The sequence below is a fragment of the Anabrus simplex genome, chromosome 1 (assembly GCF_040414725.1).
Source record: "Anabrus simplex isolate iqAnaSimp1 chromosome 1, ASM4041472v1, whole genome shotgun sequence".
NCBI lineage: Eukaryota > Metazoa > Arthropoda > Insecta > Orthoptera > Tettigoniidae > Anabrus > Anabrus simplex.
In genome coordinates this window covers 1,689,507,763-1,689,513,762 of record NC_090265.1, presented here as the reverse complement: position 1 = coordinate 1,689,513,762, position 6,000 = coordinate 1,689,507,763, and positions in this window count along the sequence as shown.

Genomic DNA, 6,000 nt, shown 5'->3' with positions numbered 1-6,000 from the left:
TCCCCAGATGAGAACATCATCTACATATATTAGATTTTTTGGCTTCTTGTAATGCACTTTGACGAATTTTATGATCCGATCCATGACAATGATGAACAGGAGTGGTGACAAGGCACTGTCTTGCTGGACTCCTCTCTCGGTTTCAAACCACTCTGATCTTCCATCCGATACTTGGACACAACTAAACCATTTTCGATAGAGCATTTTTACTTTATCAGTCAGGAAATTTAGCACACATGTGCCAATTATTACGGATTGTCCGTAATTATTATAGATTTCACCTCACGATTACGGCATTAAGTCAAAGGAGAATTTATTACGGAAAAATATATTATGGCGAAAAAATAAATTTCTGCGGGGAAAGATATGTTTAATCCTTTTGAGCATTACTGCTCAACCCTCCTAGTTTCAGTGCTTGTGAGTTGGCATCTATACTTATTCAATCGTTACTTCCTTTGGCTATCCATGAGCGTTGTGAAATTAATTGTGAATGAAGGAGCTTTACTTTGATCTTCTTCCCTATAAGACCTTAAGTAATGTTGTATTTGCAGTGTTAAGTGTACCTGACAGTAACTCTCCCACAGAAGCAGTTTTCAGTGTCGATGGGAAAAATCAGGCATTTCAGGCCTACATTAAAGCACATCTGCATTGGAATAGCATATAATTGAGAAGGTGAAAATGTCATCATAAGAGGGAGGACGTTTCAAGGAAACCTACACTGAAAATTCAGCTAGTAACTGAGAAAGCAGTACCACGTACTGTTGGGAGATCACAAGAATGCACATGCCCGGTGAGGCACGGGGCGGAGGGCTTTTCACCAGGAGAGCCAGTGACGCAATGGTTACCACTGCAACTCCGCTACTACCACGGCGACTTTATTTTATCTTCTACTGGCAACTCTTCGCTCTTGTCAGCTGTAATCCAGCAAAGTGCAAAGTGTGAGTCAATGTTTTCGTGTAGCAGATACGAGTAGATAAGAGCCGATCTGTCTGGGCAGAACAGGAAGTTCATGCTTGCAGGCCACATTCCTCATTCTTGCATTCTTCTCATCTCTATTTGACAATGCTCTTCCTATACATTAATTCTCACGAGGCTGGTCACGCCTCCCAGCCACATATGGATATGCAGTCCATCAGAACAACGTTCGTTGTGTTATTTTTCTATGCACAAGTGTAGAGGAAAATGAATCTTACCGTATCCCACTGTAGGAATGTATGTTTGGATGACGTATTTACGCACTCCTATAGCATAATGTATTTAACGTTGGGTGCAAAGCAAGCTATAAAGGATCTTTTTTTATCACAGAACTAACAGGCAATGTGCAAATTTATTATGTAATATGATATAATTAAGAATAGATTGCTGTCGGGAAGCGCAAGCGGGGTGCCATTATCGAGAGGGGAGAAGCATGCTTTGGATTTGACACCATTTCCTGAGGAGGTGGGGGATTACTGATGACCCACTTAAAAGGTTCACACCTTTGCTTCTAGGCATTCCCAGGTCATCTTCCTTGTGACACTGTCGTATTAGTAGTAGTAGTAAGTACCTTTTTCAGATGTCGAATTTGCGGCAATGTGGAGACCAAGACGTAGCCTGCATGCCGGTACATGAGACAGCCGTGACAGAGGTGCGTCTGCATGGCACGTGCGTGACTTCCGCTTTGTGTACCTCAACGATCAACATGCTGTTGTTGACAACAGTTTCAAACGAAGCTTCGTTATTTCTCGTTATCATTCATAAGTCATAGCACCGCTGTTGTTGGCGGTGAATGCCAAGAGGGGGAGTTGACACTTGAGCCTGAATGAGACTCGACTTCCATCATTCCTTCCCTGGTCATCCCTAGAGGCTCTTAACTTGGGAGCGTCAGTTGGCGATCACAGGGCCCTTAGCCGAGTCCTGGCATTACTTCAACTGACTTGTGCCAGGCTTCTCACGTTCATCTATCCTACCCAACTTCCCTTGGCCAACTCTTGTTGTTTTCTGACCCCGACGGTATTAGAGCATTTGAAGCCTAGGGAGTCTTTCATTTTCATGCCTTTCGCGGCCCTTGTCTTTCCTCAGCCGATACCTTCATTTTTCGAAATGTCTGACCCCTTCAAATTTATCTCTCTAATTAAGGCAAATGCCTCTTTTGTTCCTTAAGAAATAACATGCAAGTTAAAAAATATGTTGACGTTTCGTGATGAATCCTTTACATTCATAGAGTCTTATAGTGCCCTAAAATGCCTGTTTGGACCTTTAGAGCCTATTTTACAGTTTTAGTGCTTAAAGTGCCCGTGTTGTACATTTAAAATAATATTCAACATCTGTAATTTTTACAATCATATAATGTACATCCCTGAATGAAGAGCAGAGCAGGAGAGTTTGAGTTTTATGGGATGAAGTAAGAGACAAGTGGGCAAGTCTACTGCGGAAGAATCCAGGTTATTCAGCGTTGAAAAGGGTACATCAGGTAATGGGTGGAGAAACGGTAGACTTACGCAGTGAAACTGAACTGAAAAATGTAAGTAACTTTTCCAATGCCACTTTAACATCTGTGAGTGTGGAGTATTCTTTTTCTGATTTCAAAATAACTTTTACAGACAAAAGACACAACCTGGATCTGGAAAATTTGTAGAAGATTGTTGTTGTGTATTGTAAAGCAAACTACGAATGAAAGTGCTGTAGGAATGTTCCTCGCAAATAAGCAAACACATACTCCATTCGCGTTTACACCGTTATGGGATGTTTACAGTGCTGTAGTTGTGATCAGCGATTTTAGTATTAGGGTTTTAGTTCAGTACTGATTATAATTTTTCTTATAATCGCTAAGCGTTTTTGACAAATGTCTTTTCAATTCTCTCTTAATTGTTTAGTCATTTTTGTTACGAAAAGGTACCCCACGTTTCTTAAAGTAATATAAAGATCACTTTACAGTTTAAGTGTACTGTATATTGTAATATTTTAAAGTCTACTTTCTGTCTATTTACACATTTTAAAGGATTTTCTTTTTAAAAAGCCTATTTTAGGTGGCTAAAACTAATTATTTTAGAGCCTAAAACCCCAGATCTAGTAATTACATATTTTCTTCCTTTACTTGTAGACAAATGAAAAAGAAAAAATCGGCGAATTGTGGTTCTGATTTATACCTATGTTTCATTTTACATAAAAACCAAGCCCCATGGCGCAACAGACCCGAAAGGCCATGATCTACCAAACGAAGGCCTACAGATCATGAGGTGTCGTGTGGTCAGCACGATGAATCCTCTCGGCCGTTATTCTTGGCTTCCTAGACAGGGCTCATTTTATATATTTTTACATATTATGTGAATAAAGTTTTGTACATATCTAAGTAATTATTCAAAAATGTTTAAAAAATTTGTCAGCTCGTTTAATATTTATACTATATTAAAATAAGTGGCGAATTTCGTCTCGTGTAGAATATATTTCAGTAGCTAAAGTTGGCTTTAAAATTCCTTTAAATGGGTTTTCTAACCCTTTGCCTGCGAAATACAGTAGGACCGAGTTCCTACAACAGCACTAGTCCTTTCTCAGAATTTGAGATGGGTAGGTGCCTTTCATTGGCCAGAGTTTGTAACAAACTTCATCTAGTCTTGAAATGAAATCTAGATTATTGAAGCTCTCTGTCTGTTTGCAAGATCATTAGTGGTACACGAGAAGAGATCCGGGAATATATTCCTACCAGCGTGTTATATATATATAGAATACTGTATACACCGGTGACATCCTGCTATGTTGAAAGGTCCTTCTCAGCCTGCAAGAAAATTTTATCGGATCAGCGCTAAAACACTCGTTGTCTGAATGGTCAGCGTACTGGCCTTCGGTTCAGAGGGTCCCGAGTTCGATTCCTGGCCGGGTCGGGGATTTTAACCTTCATTGGTTAATTCCAGTGGCCCGGGGGCTGGGTGTTCGTGCTGTCCCCAACATCCCTGCAACTCACACACCACACATAACACTATCCTCCAACACAATAACACGCAGTGTCCTACAAATGGCAGATGCCGCCCACCCTCATTGGAGGGTCTGCTTTACAAGGGCTGCACTCGGCTAGAAATAGCCACACGAAATGATTATTATTAGCGCTAAAACATCACAGTGGGGAACATGGGGAAGTACTCGGTGACGTGACACACTGCACATCATGATAAAAATATTACCGTACTAATTGTGTTACTTAACAGGGGTTTAAAGACAGATTTTATATTAACTTTATTTAGTAATATTTTCTTGTTTCATTTTCAGGGCATGAGGGTAACAGAAAATTAGATATAACAATATATTGTGTAATATACTCCGCGATTTGCAGTTCATAATATTATTTTTTAATATTTGAAGTAGTTTAATTATGCCTTTAATTTGGTTATTTAATATTGTCAAAATTAGAATATAAATTATATAAATTATATAAAACAAGGTATTTAAAAAAAATTATTGTCACACATCGCAACCATAAGTCATAATAAAAGGAATATGCAAACATATTCGAAAATTTAGTGCGGTAATACTATTACATATTTTTAGAATATTACGTATTTCATTATTTATTTCCCTGATATTTACTACATTTTTATGTAGGCTACATATTCCTCACTTTGATATTAGAAAAAACAGAGCTCGATAGCTGTAGTCGCTTAAGTGCGGCCAGTGTCCAGTAATCGGGAGATAGTGGGTTCGAACCCCACTGTCGGCAGCCCTGAAGATGGTTTTCCGTGGTTTCCCATTTTCACACCAGGAAAATGCTGGGACTGTACCTTCATTAAGGCCACGGTCGCTTCCTTCCAATTCCTAGGCCTTTCCTATCCCATCGTCGCCATAAGACCTATCTGTGTCGGTGCGACGTAAAGCAAATAGCAAAAAAGATACTACAAAAAACGCCATACCATACTGATTAGTGTTGATAGAGGATGGGTGCCCAGTTGTACTTCCTCTTAAAATAATAATCACCACTATCACTGTTCCCTGATCAACTCTTGTTCTTTTCTGAAGTTTGCGTGACCTTTATGATAAAAACATAATAATGGCATCGTCGCCCTAAGATCTATTCTGTGTCGGTGCGACGTAAAGCCAATTATAAGATGATAATAATAATAAGAAGAAGAAGAATATAGTTTTACCGACCAAGAGGCTGCGCGGTTTGGATAACGTAACTATCACCTTGCATTCGGGAAACAGAGGGTTTGAACCCCACTGTTGGCAGACCTGAAGATGATTTTCCGTTGTTTCCCATTTTCACATCGGGCAATTGCTGGGAATGTACAGTAATTAAGGCCACAGTTTCTTCCTTCTCACTCCTCACCTTTTCCTATCCCTCCATCACCATTTTATACGAAAATCTGTTGCCATTAGAGACTATAGTTTAAAGGTAGCTCTACCAGTTCGCAAAAGAACGCAGAGTTTCATGGTTTATAACTTTCGAGTCCTTGCAGAGTCAGTGACTCAGGACCTTAGTGCAAAGAATGGCTGATAAGAGAAGTTTGAAACATGTTTCCACGCAAAATGTTGCCTCACACTCTTTCTGGAATGACCGGTTCATTTATAGGTTAGAATGCAAACTTCCTTACGCGAGTAACGAGTGTACTGTAGCCCACACAATATTTCTGCTACGAGGTTTGCATAAACATAAGAGGCCGGCCTTAATAGAACTCCTAGAAGTTATGCTACTTTCGCTACCTTACGGAAGTGCGGGCTGGACAACAATTCATTGTAGCCAAGTTAGTTTGCAATTACTGCCTAAACATCCAGGCTCTAATTATCACCCCCTTAATCCACGATGCAGCGGCTGATTTGAAACGTTGAATTAGTCGGAAAAAAGGGATTTCTAAACAAGGAACAACTGCCTTCCCGGGTAGAAATGTTTTATTCATTTACGGAACCGTCCCTTAAAACATGGGACGCGTGGCAACCCTGCTGAGAAGTGTCTAATGGTATGTCAAGTGGTATACATGGGCTTTAACGGGAAATAAGTCTTGGCGGGACCATCCTATTGGTTCGTGACCCTGG